The following is a 15,344-nucleotide window of genomic DNA, read 5'->3' as shown; positions in this document are numbered from 1 at the left end:
GACTTGGCTTTGTGGACACTTTTCAGAGAACAAATTTGTTAGCATAAAAATAAAGCCAGAAAATGAAGAGCTGTTTAATCACTCGATTGGATTTTTCTGCCAGCATATTTTTTTTCTCTGCAACCCACTGCTAAATTGTGCTTCCTAGCTGTTTTTTATAAAATCACTGAATCAAATCTAACTCTGATTACATCAGAGAAGGCCATGTACCCTACACCATAAGAGGAGGTTTGAAATTTTGACTTGTCTACTTAAATATCACCAAAATCTGATCACAAGGTTAATTACGTCCCTGGGTGGGATTGAACCACCAACCTTTTGGTTAATAGCCAAACACACTAACCGATTGCGCCACAGAGACACTTTGCAAAAGTCCATACTGACAAAGGCTAATAAGCATTCATCTAAAACGTTTCCTAGAAAAACTTTAAAAAGTCAATAATCTGGAGAGTTTTTGTAAGATGTTTCTTCCATCAACCAACGAAGAAACACATTGGTACTTTCCCATGATGAGTGAGTGCTTCAGGATCTCTTGCACTTACATGTGCAGCAGAGTACTGCAATGGAAGCATGCTGGGCCCATAACCCAGAGGTAGGCAGATTGAAACTATCCTCTGCTATATGCATTTTTTTTGTTAATTAAAGTAATCCAAAACTGGGATTGATATTTTGTCTCTTTTATTTTTACTTAAAGTACAATAACTTTTACCATTTTAATTTGTTTTAATAGTATATTGACAGTATTGTTTTCTTTCAAAAATCCACTTCATTTTCTTTACCCTATTATTAAAATGGTAATTGACAAAAACAAACTACATTGTCACCAGAAGAGCAATACAAAATGTACAAGTGATATATTAAAATCATCTTTCCAGCTTGAATTTCAATGATGCATTGGGTCAACAATTTTGTGAGAAACATCTTCACCCTTAAATAAAGATTTTCTTAATTCCTTACCTGTGTGCTAATTAGATATCACCTTGTTTTCACATTAAACAGACTTCCACATGAGAAAGCAGCAAGGATGCAGTGGCGTTAATGTTTCCTGGTGTCAACCTGTATTATTTCAGTAGACATTGAAATGAGGATACATTTTGCTGCCTTTCCAATGAAGCAAGTTTAATTTAGTAATAGGTGAAAAACCATCCCTACAAAGGTGTTAATCAGAGACTTGGCTTTGTGGACACTTTTCAGAGAACAAATTTGTTAGCATAAAAATAAAGCCAGAAAATGAAGAGCTGTTTAATCACTCGATTGGATTTTTCTGCCAGCATATTTTTTTTCTCTGCAACCCACTGCTAAATTGTGCTTCCTAGCTGTTTTTTATAAAATCACTGAATCAAATCTAACTCTGATTACATCAGAGAAGGCCATGTACCCTACACCATAAGAGGAGGTTTGAAATTTTGACTTGTCTACTTAAATATCACCAAAATCTGATCACAAGGTTAATTACGTCCCTGGGTGGGATTGAACCACCAACCTTTTGGTTAATAGCCAAACACACTAACCGATTGCGCCACAGAGACACTTTGCAAAAGTCCATACTGACAAAGGCTAATAAGCATTCATCTAAAACGTTTCCTAGAAAAACTTTAAAAAGTCAATAATCTGGAGAGTTTTTGTAAGATGTTTCTTCCATCAACCAACGAAGAAACACATTGGTACTTTCCCATGATGAGTGAGTGCTTCAGGATCTCTTGCACTTACATGTGCAGCAGAGTACAGCAATGGAAGCATGCTGGGCCCATAACCCAGAGGTAGGCAGATTGAAACTATCCTCTGCTATATGCATTTTTTTGTTTGTTAATTAAAGTAATCCAAAACTGGGATTGATATTTTGGCTCTTTTATTTTTACTTAAAGTACAATAACTTTTACCATTTTAATTTGTTTTAATAGTATATTGACAGTATTGTTTTCTTTCAAAAATCCACTTCATTTTCTTTACCCTATTATTAAAATGGTAATTGACAAAAACAAACTACATTGTCACCAGAAGAGCAAAACAAAATGTACAAGTGATATATTAAAATCATCTTTCCAGCTTGAATTTCAATGTTGCATTGGGTCATCAATTTTGTGAGAAACATCTTCACCCTTAAATAAAGATTTTCTTAATTCCTTACCTGTGTGCTAATTAGATATCACCTTGTTTTCACATTAAACAGACTTCCACATGAGAAAGCAGCAAGGATGCAGTGGCGTTAATGTTTCCTGGTGTCAACCTGTATTATTTCAGTAGACATTGAAATGAGGATACATCTTGCTGCCTTTCCAATGAAGCAAGTTTAATTTAGTAATAGGTGAAAAACCATCCCTACAAAGGTGTTAATCAGAGACTTGGCTTTGTGGACACTTTTCAGAGAACAAATTTGTTAGCATTAAAATAAAGCCAGAAAATGAAGAGCTGTTTAATCACGCAATTTGGTTTTTTTGCCAGCATATTTCTTTTTCTCTGCAACCCACTGCTAAATTGTGCTTCCTAGATGTTTTTATAAAATCACTGAATCAAATCTAACTCTGATTACATCAGAGAAGGCCAGGTACCCTACACCATAACAGGGGGTATGAAATTTGACTTGTCTACTTAAAGATCACCAAAATCTGATAACAAGGTCAATTACGTCCCTGGGTGGGATTGAACCACCAACCTTTTGGTCAATAGCCGTACACACTAACTGATTGCGCCACAGAGACACTTTGCAAAAAGTACATACTGACAAATGCTAATAAGCATTCATCTAAAACGTTTCCTAGAAAAACTTAAAAAAGTCAATAATCTGGAGAGTTTTTGTAAGATGTTTCTTCTATCAACCAACGAAGAAACACATTGGTACTTTCCCATGATGAGTGAGTGCTTCAGGATCTCTTGCACTTACATGTGCAGCAGAGTACAGCAATGGAAGCATGCTGGGCCCATAACCCAGAGGTAGGCAGATTGAAACTATCCTCTGCTATATGCATTTTTTTGTTTGTTAATTAAAGTAATCCAAAACTGGGATTGATATTTTGGCTCTTTTATTTTTACTTAAAGTACAATAACTTTTACCATTTTAATTTGTTTTAATAGTATATTGACAGTATTGTTTTCTTTCAAAAATCCACTTCATTTTCTTTACCCTATTATTAAAATGGTAATTGACAAAAACAAACTACATTGTCACCAGAAGAGCAAAACAAAATGTACAAGTGATATATTAAAATCATCTTTCCAGCTTGAATTTCAATGATGCATTGGGGCAACGATTTTGTGAGAAACATCTTCACCCTTAAATAAAGATTTTCTTAATTCCTTACCTGTGTGCTAATTAGATATCACCTTGTTTTCACATTTAACAGACTTCCACATGAGAAAGCAGCAAGGATGCAGTGGCGTTAATGTTTCCTGGTGTCAACCTGTATTATTTCAGTAGACATTGAAATGAGGATGCATCTTGCTGCCTTTCCAATGAAGCAAGTTTAATTTAGTAATAGGTGAAAAACCATCCTTACAAAGGTGTTAATCAGAGACTTGGCTTTGTGGACACTTTTCAGAGAACAAATTTGTTAGCATAAAAATAAAGCCAGAAAATAAAGAGCTGTTTAATCACGCAATTGGATTTTTCTGCCAGCATATTTTTTTTCTCTGCAACCCACTGCTAAATTGTGCTTCCTAGCTGTTTTTATAAAATCACTGAATCAAATCTAACTCTGATTACATCAGAGAAGGCCAGGTACCCTACACCATAACAGGGGGTTTGAAATTTTGACTTGTCTACTTAAAGATCACCAAAATCTGATAACAAGGTAAATTAGGTCCCTGGGTGGGATTGAACCACCAACCTTTTGGTTAATAGCCGTACATACTAACTGATTGCGCCACAGAGACACTTTGCAAAAGTCCATACTGACAAAGGCTAATAAGCATTCATCTAAAACGTTTCCTAGAAAAACTTTAAAAAGTCAATAATCTGGAGAGTTTTTGTAAGATGTTTCTTCCATCAACCAACGAAGAAACACATTGGTACTTTCCCATGATGAGTGAGTGCTTCAGGATCTCTTGAACTTACATGTGCAGCAGAGTACTGCAATGGAAGCATGCTGGGCTCATAACCGAGAGGTAGGCAGATTGAAACTATCCTCTGCTATATGCATTTTTTTTTGTTAAAGTAATCCAAAACTGGGATTGATATTTTGTCTCTTTTATTTTTACTTAAAGTACAATAACGTTTACCATTTTAATTTGTTTTAATAGTATATTGACAGTATTGTTTTCTTTCAAAAATCCACTTCATTTTCTTTACCCTATTATTAAAATGGTAATTGACAAAAACAAACTACATTGTCACCAGAAGAGCAATACAAAATGTACAAGTGATATATTAAAATCATCTTTCCAGCTTGAATTTCAATGTTGCATTGGGTCAACAATTTTGTGAGAAACATCTTCACCCTTAAATAAAGATTTTCTTAATTCCTTACCTGTGTGCTAATTAGATATCACCTTGTTTTCACATTAAACAGACTTCCACATGAGAAAGCAGCAAGGATGCAGTGGCGTTAATGTTTCCTGGTGTCAACTTGTATTATTTCAGTAGACATTGAAATGAGGATGCATCTTGCTGCCTTTCCAATGAAGCAAGTTTAATTTAGTAATAGGTGAAAAACCATCCTTACAAAGGTGTTAATCAGAGACTTGGCTTTGTGGACACTTTTCAGAGAACAAATTTGTTAGCATAAAAATAAAGCCAGAAAATGAAGAGCTGTTTAATCACTCGATTGGATTTTTCTGCCAGCATATTTTTTTTCTCTGCAACCCACTGCTAAATTGTGCTTCCTAGCTGTTTTTTATAAAATCACTGAATCAAATCTAACTCTGATTACATCAGAGAAGGCCATGTACCCTACACCATAAGAGGAGGTTTGAAATTTTGACTTGTCTCCTTAAATATCACCAAAATCTGATCACAAGGTTAATTACATCCCTGGGTGGGATTGAACCACCAACCTTTTGGTTAATAGCCAAACACACTAACCGATTGCGCCACAGAGACACTTTGCAAAAGTCCATACTGACAAAGGCTAATAAGCATTCATCTAAAACGTTTCCTAGAAAAACTTTAAAAAGTCAATAATCTGGAGAGTTTTTGTAAGATGTTTCTTCCATCAACCAACGAAGAAACACATTGGTACTTTCCCATGATGAGTGAGTGCTTCAGGATCTCTTGCACTTACATGTGCAGCAGAGTACTGCAATGGAAGCATGCTGGGCCCATAACCCAGAGGTAGGCAGATTGAAACTATCCTCTGCTATATGCATTTTTTTTGTTAATTAAAGTAATCCAAAACTGGGATTGATATTGTGTCTCTTTTATTTTTACTTAAAGTACAATAACTTTTACCATTTTAATTTGTTTTAATAGTATATTGACAGTATTGTTTTCTTTCAAAAATCCACTTCATTTTCTTTACCCTATTATTAAAATGGTAATTGACAAAAACAAACTACATTGTCACCAGAAGAGCAATACAAAATGTACAAGTGATATATTAAAATCATCTTTCCAGCTTGAATTTCAATGATGCATTGGGTCAACAATTTTGTGAGAAACATCTTCACCCTTAAATAAAGATTTTCTTAATTCCTTACCTGTGTGCTAATTAGATATCACCTTGTTTTCACATTAAACAGACTTCCACATGAGAAAGCAGCAAGGATGCAGTGGCGTTAATGTTTCCTGGTGTCAACCTGTATTATTTCAGTAGACATTGAAATGAGGATACATCTTGCTGCCTTTCCAATGAAGCAAGTTTAATTTAGTAATAGGTGAAAAACCATCCCTACAAAGGTGTTAATCAGAGACTTGGCTTTGTGGACACTTTTCAGAGAACAAATTTGTTAGCATAAAAATAAAGCCAGAAAATGAAGAGCTGTTTAATCACGCAATTTGATTTTTTTGCCAGCATATTTCTTTTTCTCTGCAACCCACTGCTAAATTGTGCTTCCTAGATGTTTTTATAAAATCACTGAATCAAATCTAACTCTGATTACATCAGAGAAGGCCAGGTACCCTACACCATAACAGGGGGTATGAAATTTGACTTGTCTACTTAAAGATCACCAAAATCTGATAACAAGGTCAATTAGGTCCCTGGGTGGGATTGAACCACCAACCTTTTGGTTAATAGCCGTACACGCTAACTGATTGCACCACAGAGACACTTTGCAAAAGTCCATACTGACAAAGGCTAATAAGCATTCATCTAAAACGTTTCCTAGAAAAACTTTAAAAAGTCAATAATCTGGAGAGTTTTTGTAAGATGTTTCTTCCATCAACCAACGAAGAAACACATTGGTACTTTCCCATGATGAGTGAGTGCTTCAGGATCTCTTGAACTTACATGTGCAGCAGAGTACTGCAATGGAAGCATGCTGGGCTCATAACCGAGAGGTAGGCAGATTGAAACTATCCTCTGCTATATGCATTTTTTTTTGTTAAAGTAATCCAAAACTGGGATTGATATTTTGTCTCTTTTATTTTTACTTAAAGTACAATAACGTTTACCATTTTAATTTGTTTTAATAGTATATTGACAGTATTGTTTTCTTTCAAAAATCCACTTCATTTTCTTTACCCTATTATTAAAATGGTAATTGACAAAAACAAACTACATTGTCACCAGAAGAGCAATACAAAATGTACAAGTGATATATTAAAATCATCTTTCCAGCTTGAATTTCAATGTTGCATTGGGTCAACAATTTTGTGAGAAACATCTTCACCCTTAAATAAAGATTTTCTTAATTCCTTACCTGTGTGCTAATTAGATATCACCTTGTTTTCACATTAAACAGACTTCCACATGAGAAAGCAGCAAGGATGCAGTGGCGTTAATGTTTCCTGGTGTCAACTTGTATTATTTCAGTAGACATTGAAATGAGGATGCATCTTGCTGCCTTTCCAATGAATCAAGTTTAATTTAGTAATAGGTGAAAAACAATCCTTACAAAGGTGTTAATCAGAGACTTGGCTTTGTGGACACTTTTCAGAGAACAAATTTGTTAGCATAAAAATAAAGCCAGAAAATGAAGAGCTGTTTAATCACTCGATTGGATTTTTCTGCCAGCATATTTTATTTCTCTGCAACCCACTGCTAAATTGTGCTTCCTAGCTGTTTTTTATAAAATCACTGAATCAAATCTAACTCTGATTACATCAGAGAAGGCCATGTACCCTACACCATAAGAGGAGGTTTGAAATTTTGACTTGTCTCCTTAAATATCACCAAAATCTGATCACAAGGTTAATTACATCCCTGGGTGGGATTGAACCACCAACCTTTTGGTTAATAGCCAAACACACTAACCGATTGCGCCACAGAGACACTTTGCAAAAGTCCATACTGACAAAGGCTAATAAGCATTCATCTAAAACGTTTCCTAGAAAAACTTTAAAAAGTCAATAATCTGGAGAGTTTTTGTAAGATGTTTCTTCCATCAACCAACGAAGAAACACATTGGTACTTTCCCATGATGAGTGAGTGCTTCAGGATCTCTTGCACTTACATGTGCAGCAGAGTACTGCAATGGAAGCATGCTGGGCCCATAACCCAGAGGTAGGCAGATTGAAACTATCCTCTGCTATATGCATTTTTTTTGTTAATTAAAGTAATCCAAAACTGGGATTGATATTGTGTCTCTTTTATTTTTACTTAAAGTACAATAACTTTTACCATTTTAATTTGTTTTAATAGTATATTGACAGTATTGTTTTCTTTCAAAAATCCACTTCATTTTCTTTACCCTATTATTAAAATGGTAATTGACAAAAACAAACTACATTGTCACCAGAAGAGCAATACAAAATGTACAAGTGATATATTAAAATCATCTTTCCAGCTTGAATTTCAATGATGCATTGGGTCAACAATTTTGTGAGAAACATCTTCACCCTTAAATAAAGATTTTCTTAATTCCTTACCTGTGTGCTAATTAGATATCACCTTGTTTTCACATTAAACAGACTTCCACATGAGAAAGCAGCAAGGATGCAGTGGCGTTAATGTTTCCTGGTGTCAACCTGTATTATTTCAGTAGACATTGAAATGAGGATACATCTTGCTGCCTTTCCAATGAAGCAAGTTTAATTTAGTAATAGGTGAAAAACCATCCCTACAAAGGTGTTAATCAGAGACTTGGCTTTGTGGACACTTTTCAGAGAACAAATTTGTTAGCATAAAAATAAAGCCAGAAAATGAAGAGCTGTTTAATCACGCAATTTGATTTTTTTGCCAGCATATTTCTTTTTCTCTGCAACCCACTGCTAAATTGTGCTTCCTAGATGTTTTTATAAAATCACTGAATCAAATCTAACTCTGATTACATCAGAGAAGGCCAGGTACCCTACACCATAACAGGGGGTATGAAATTTGACTTGTCTACTTAAAGATCACCAAAATCTGATAACAAGGTCAATTACGTCCCTGGGTGGGATTGAACCACCAACCTTTTGGTTAATAGCCGTACACGCTAACTGATTGCGCCACAGAGACACTTTGCAAAAGTACATACTGACAAATGCTAATAAGCATTCATCTAAAACGTTTCCTAGAAAAACTTAAAAAAATCAATAATCTGGAGAGTTTTTGTAAGATGTTTCTTCTATCAACCAACGAAGAAACACATTGGTACTTTCCCATGATGAGTGAGTGCTTCAGGATCTCTTGCACTTACATGTGCAGAAGAGTACAGCAATGGAAGCATGCTGGGCCCATAACCCAGAGGTAGGCAGATTGAAACTATCCTCTGCTATATGCATTTTTTTGTTTGTTAATTAAAGTAATCCAAAACTGGGATTGATATTTTGGCTCTTTTATTTTTACTTAAAGTACAATAACTTTTACCATTTTAATTTGTTTTAATAGTATATTGACAGTATTGTTTTCTTTCAAAAATCCACTTAATTTTCTTTACCCTATTATTAAAATGGTAATTGACAAAAACAAACTACATTGTCACCAGAAGAGCAATACAAAATGTACAAGTGATATATTAAAATCATCTTTCCAGCTTGAATTTCAATGATGCATTGGGGCAACGATTTTGTGAGAAACATCTTCACCCTTAAATAAAGATTTTCTTAATTCCTTACCTGTGTGCTAATTAGATATCACCTTGTTTTCACATTAAACAGACTTCCACATGAGAAAGCAGCAAGGATGCAGTGGCGTTAATGTTTCCTGGTGTCAACCTGTATTATTTCAGTAGACATTGAAATGAGGATGCATCTTGCTGCCTTTCCAATGAAGCAAGTTTAATTTAGTAATAGGTGAAAAACCATCCTTACAAAGGTGTTAATCAGAGACTTGGCTTTGTGGACACTTTTCAGAGAACAAATTTGTTAGCATAAAAATAAAGCCAGAAAATAAAGAGCTGTTTAATCACTCAATTGGATTTTTCTGCCAGCATATTTTTTTTTTCTGCAACCCACTGCTAAATTGTGCTTCCTAGCTGTTTTTATAAAATCACTGAATCAAATCTAACTCTGATTACATCAGAGAAGGCCAGGTACCCTACACCATAACAGGGGGTATGAAATTTGACTTGTCTACTTAAAGATCACCAAAATCTGATAACAAGGTCAATTAGGTCCCTGGGTGGGATTGAACCACCAACCTTTTGGTTAATAGCCGTACACGCTAACTGATTGCACCACAGAGACACTTTGCAAAAGTCCATACTGACAAAGGCTAATAAGCATTCATCTAAAACGTTTCCTAGAAAAACTTTAAAAAGTCAATAATCTGGAGAGTTTTTGTAAGATGTTTCTTCCATCAACCAACGAAGAAACACATTGGTACTTTCCCATGATGAGTGAGTGCTTCAGGATCTCTTGAACTTACATGTGCAGCAGAGTACTGCAATGGAAGCATGCTGGGCTCATAACCGAGAGGTAGGCAGATTGAAACTATCCTCTGCTATATGCATTTTTTTTTGTTAAAGTAATCCAAAACTGGGATTGATATTTTGTCTCTTTTATTTTTACTTAAAGTACAATAACGTTTACCATTTTAATTTGTTTTAATAGTATATTGACAGTATTGTTTTCTTTCAAAAATCCACTTCATTTTCTTTACCCTATTATTAAAATGGTAATTGACAAAAACAAACTACATTGTCACCAGAAGAGCAATACAAAATGTACAAGTGATATATTAAAATCATCTTTCCAGCTTGAATTTCAATGTTGCATTGGGTCAACAATTTTGTGAGAAACATCTTCACCCTTAAATAAAGATTTTCTTAATTCCTTACCTGTGTGCTAATTAGATATCACCTTGTTTTCACATTAAACAGACTTCCACATGAGAAAGCAGCAAGGATGCAGTGGCGTTAATGTTTCCTGGTGTCAACTTGTATTATTTCAGTAGACATTGAAATGAGGATGCATCTTGCTGCCTTTCCAATGAATCAAGTTTAATTTAGTAATAGGTGAAAAACCATCCTTACAAAGGTGTTAATCAGAGACTTGGCTTTGTGGACACTTTTCAGAGAACAAATTTGTTAGCATAAAAATAAAGCCAGAAAATGAAGAGCTGTTTAATCACTCGATTGGATTTTTCTGCCAGCATATTTTATTTCTCTGCAACCCACTGCTAAATTGTGCTTCCTAGCTGTTTTTTATAAAATCACTGAATCAAATCTAACTCTGATTACATCAGAGAAGGCCATGTACCCTACACCATAAGAGGAGGTTTGAAATTTTGACTTGTCTCCTTAAATATCACCAAAATCTGATCACAAGGTTAATTACATCCCTGGGTGGGATTGAACCACCAACCTTTTGGTTAATAGCCAAACACACTAACCGATTGCGCCACAGAGACACTTTGCAAAAGTCCATACTGACAAAGGCTAATAAGCATTCATCTAAAACGTTTCCTAGAAAAACTTTAAAAAGTCAATAATCTGGAGAGTTTTTGTAAGATGTTTCTTCCATCAACCAACGAAGAAACACATTGGTACTTTCCCATGATGAGTGAGTGCTTCAGGATCTCTTGCACTTACATGTGCAGCAGAGTACTGCAATGGAAGCATGCTGGGCCCATAACCCAGAGGTAGGCAGATTGAAACTATCCTCTGCTATATGCATTTTTTTTGTTAATTAAAGTAATCCAAAACTGGGATTGATATTGTGTCTCTTTTATTTTTACTTAAAGTACAATAACTTTTACCATTTTAATTTGTTTTAATAGTATATTGACAGTATTGTTTTCTTTCAAAAATCCACTTCATTTTCTTTACCCTATTATTAAAATGGTAATTGACAAAAACAAACTACATTGTCACCAGAAGAGCAATACAAAATGTACAAGTGATATATTAAAATCATCTTTCCAGCTTGAATTTCAATGATGCATTGGGTCAACAATTTTGTGAGAAACATCTTCACCCTTAAATAAAGATTTTCTTAATTCCTTACCTGTGTGCTAATTAGATATCACCTTGTTTTCACATTAAACAGACTTCCACATGAGAAAGCAGCAAGGATGCAGTGGCGTTAATGTTTCCTGGTGTCAACCTGTATAATTTCAGTAGACATTGAAATGAGGATACATCTTGCTGCCTTTCCAATGAAGCAAGTTTAATTTAGTAATAGGTGAAAAACCATCCCTACAAAGGTGTTAATCAGAGACTTGGCTTTGTGGACACTTTTCAGAGAACAAATTTGTTAGCATAAAAATAAAGCCGGAAAATGAAGAGCTGTTTAATCACGCAATTTGATTTTTTTGCCAGCATATTTCTTTTTCTCTGCAACCCACTGCTAAATTGTGCTTCCTAGATGTTTTTATAAAATCACTGAATCAAATCTAACTCTGATTACATCAGAGAAGGCCAGGTACCCTACACCATAACAGGGGGTATGAAATTTGACTTGTCTACTTAAAGATCACCAAAATCTGATAACAAGGTCAATTACGTCCCTGGGTGGGATTGAACCACCAACCTTTTGGTTAATAGCCGTACACGCTAACTGATTGCGCCACAGAGACACTTTGCAAAAGTACATACTGACAAATGCTAATAAGCATTCATCTAAAACGTTTCCTAGAAAAACTTAAAAAAATCAATAATCTGGAGAGTTTTTGTAAGATGTTTCTTCTATCAACCAACGAAGAAACACATTGGTACTTTCCCATGATGAGTGAGTGCTTCAGGATCTCTTGCACTTACATGTGCAGAAGAGTACAGCAATGGAAGCATGCTGGGCCCATAACCCAGAGGTAGGCAGATTGAAACTATCCTCTGCTATATGCATTTTTTTGTTTGTTAATTAAAGTAATCCAAAACTGGGATTGATATTTTGGCTCTTTTATTTTTACTTAAAGTACAATAACTTTTACCATTTTAATTTGTTTTAATAGTATATTGACAGTATTGTTTTCTTTCAAAAATCCACTTAATTTTCTTTACCCTATTATTAAAATGGTAATTGACAAAAACAAACTACATTGTCACCAGAAGAGCAATACAAAATGTACAAGTGATATATTAAAATCATCTTCCAGCTTGAATTTCAATGATGCATTGGGGCAACGATTTTGTGAGAAACATCTTCACCCTTAAATAAAGATTTTCTTAATTCCTTACCTGTGTGCTAATTAGATATCACCTTGTTTTCACATTAAACAGACTTCCACATGAGAAAGCAGCAAGGATGCAGTGGCGTTAATGTTTCCTGGTGTCAACCTGTATTATTTCAGTAGACATTGAAATGAGGATGCATCTTGCTGCCTTTCCAATGAAGCAAGTTTAATTTAGTAATAGGTGAAAAACCATCCTTACAAAGGTGTTAATCAGAGACTTGGCTTTGTGGACACTTTTCAGAGAACAAATTTGTTAGCATAAAAATAAAGCCAGAAAATAAAGAGCTGTTTAATCACTCAATTGGATTTTTCTGCCAGCATATTTTTTTTTTCTGCAACCCACTGCTAAATTGTGCTTCCTAGCTGTTTTTATAAAATCACTGAATCAAATCTAACTCTGATTACATCAGAGAAGGCCAGGTACCCTACACCATAACAGGGGGTTTGAAATTTTGACTTGTCTACTTAAAGATCACCAAAATCTGATAACAAGGTCAATTAGGTCCCTGGGTGGGATTGAACCACCAACCTTTTGGTTAATAGCCATACATACTAACTGATTGCGCCACAGAGACACTTTGCAAAAGTCCATACTGACAAAGGCTAATAAGCATTCATCTAAAACGTTTCCTAGAAAAACTTTAAAAAGTCAATAATCTGGAGAGTTTTTGTAAGATGTTTCTTCCATCAACCAATGAAGAAACACATTGGTACTTTCCCATGATGAGTGAGTGCTTCAGGATCTCTTGAACTTACATGTGCAGCAGAGTACTGCAATGGAAGCATGCTGGGCCCATAACCCAGAGGTAGGCAGATTGAAACTATCCTCTGCTATATGCATTTTTTTTTGTTAATTAAAGTAATCCAAAACTGGGATTGATATTTTGTCTCTTTTATTTTTACTTAAAGTACAATAACTTTTACCATTTTAATTTGTTTTAATAGTATATTGACAGTATTGTTTTCTTTCAAAAATCCACTTCATTTTCTTTACCCTATTATTAAAATGGTAATTGACAAAAACAAACTACATTGTCACCAGAAGAGCAATACAAAATGTACAAGTGATATATTAAAATCATCTTTCCAGCTTGAATTTCAATGATGCATTGGGTCAACAATTTTGTGAGAAACATCTTCACCCTTAAATAAAGATTTTCTTAATTCCTTACCTGTGTGCTAATTATATATCACTTTGTTTTCACATTAAACAGACTTCCACATGAGAAAGCAGCAAGGATGCAGTGGCGTTAATGTTTCCTGGTGTCAACTTGTATTATTTCAGTAGACATTGAAATGAGGATGCATCTTGCTGCCTTTCCAATGAAGCAAGTTTAATTTAGTAATAGGTGAAAAACCATCCTTACAAAGGTGTTAATCAGAGACTTGGCTTTGTGGACACTTTTCAGAGAACAAATTTGTTAGCATAAAAATAAAGCCAGAAAATGAAGAGCTGTTTAATCACTCAATTGGATTTTTCTGCCAGCATATTTTTTTTCTCTGCAACCCACTGCTAAATTGTGCTTCCTAGCTGTTTTTATAAAATCACTGAATCAAATCTAACTCTGATTACATCAGAGAAGGCCAGGTACCCTACACCATAACAGGGGGTTTGAAATTTTGACTTGTCTACTTAAAGATCACCAAAATCTGATAACAAGGTCAATTAGGTCCCTGGGTGGGATTGAACCACCAACCTTTTGGTTAATAGCCGTACATACTAACTGATTGCGCCACAGAGACACTTTGCAAAAGTCCATACTGACAAAGGCTAATAAGCATTCATCTAAAACGTTTCCTAGAAAAACTTTAAAAAGTCAATAATCTGGAGAGTTTTTGTAAGATGTTTCTTCCATCAACCAACGAAGAAACACATTGGTACTTTCCCATGATGAGTGAGTGCTTCAGGATCTCTTGCACTTACATGTGCAGCAGAGTACTGCAATGGAAGCATGCTGGGCCCATAACCCAGAGGTAGGCAGATTGAAACTATCCTCTGCTATATGCATTTTTTTTGTTAATTAAAGTAATCCAAAACTGGGATTGATATTGTGTCTCTTTTATTTTTACTTAAAGTACAATAACTTTTACCATTTTAATTTGTTTTAATAGTATATTGACAGTATTGTTTTCTTTCAAAAATCCACTTCATTTTCTTTACCCTATTATTAAAATGGTAATTGACAAAAACAAACTACATTGTCACCAGAAGAGCAATACAAAATGTACAAGTGATATATTAAAATCATCTTTCCAGCTTGAATTTCAATGATGCATTGGGTCAACAATTTTGTGAGAAACATCTTCACCCTTAAATAAAGATTTTCTTAATTCCTTACCTGTGTGCTAATTAGATATCACCTTGTTTTCACATTAAACAGACTTCCACATGAGAAAGCAGCAAGGATGCAGTGGCGTTAATGTTTCCTGGTGTCAACCTGTATAATTTCAGTAGACATTGAAATGAGGATACATCTTGCTGCCTTTCCAATGAAGCAAGTTTAATTTAGTAATAGGTGAAAAACCATCCCTACAAAGGTGTTAATCAGAGACTTGGCTTTGTGGACACTTTTCAGAGAACAAATTTGTTAGCATAAAAATAAAGCCGGAAAATGAAGAGCTGTTTAATCACGCAATTTGATTTTTTTGCCAGCATATTTCTTTTTCTCTGCAACCCACTGCTAAATTGTGCTTCCTAGATGTTTTTATAAAATC

General features: G+C 34.7%; 5 non-coding genes across 5 annotated transcripts; all 5 read right to left on the bottom strand.

Moving 5' to 3' along the window:
* Window positions 1-287: 287 nt before the first annotated feature.
* On the bottom strand, window positions 288-361 carry TRNAN-AUU (transfer RNA asparagine (anticodon AUU)). Its single transcript has one exon. It is a non-coding gene; the product is annotated as a tRNA-Asn (tRNA).
* A 1,094-nt stretch (window positions 362-1,455) lies between these two features.
* Window positions 1,456-1,529, bottom strand: TRNAN-AUU (transfer RNA asparagine (anticodon AUU)). The gene has a single exon. It is a non-coding gene; the product is annotated as a tRNA-Asn (tRNA).
* Window positions 1,530-4,961: 3,432 nt separating this feature from the next.
* On the bottom strand, window positions 4,962-5,035 carry TRNAN-AUU (transfer RNA asparagine (anticodon AUU)). The gene has a single exon. It is a non-coding gene; the product is annotated as a tRNA-Asn (tRNA).
* A 2,258-nt stretch (window positions 5,036-7,293) lies between these two features.
* Window positions 7,294-7,367, bottom strand: TRNAN-AUU (transfer RNA asparagine (anticodon AUU)). Its single transcript has one exon. It is a non-coding gene; the product is annotated as a tRNA-Asn (tRNA).
* A 3,427-nt stretch (window positions 7,368-10,794) lies between these two features.
* TRNAN-AUU (transfer RNA asparagine (anticodon AUU)) lies at window positions 10,795-10,868 on the bottom strand. The gene has a single exon. It is a non-coding gene; the product is annotated as a tRNA-Asn (tRNA).
* Between the last annotated feature and the right edge of the window lie 4,476 nt (window positions 10,869-15,344).

The sequence above is a fragment of the Pseudophryne corroboree genome, unplaced genomic scaffold (assembly GCF_028390025.1).
Source record: "Pseudophryne corroboree isolate aPseCor3 unplaced genomic scaffold, aPseCor3.hap2 scaffold_621, whole genome shotgun sequence".
Lineage (NCBI taxonomy): Eukaryota > Metazoa > Chordata > Amphibia > Anura > Myobatrachidae > Pseudophryne > Pseudophryne corroboree.
Note: the sequence above shows the minus strand (reverse complement) of the source record. Positions and strands in the feature narration are given on the sequence as shown.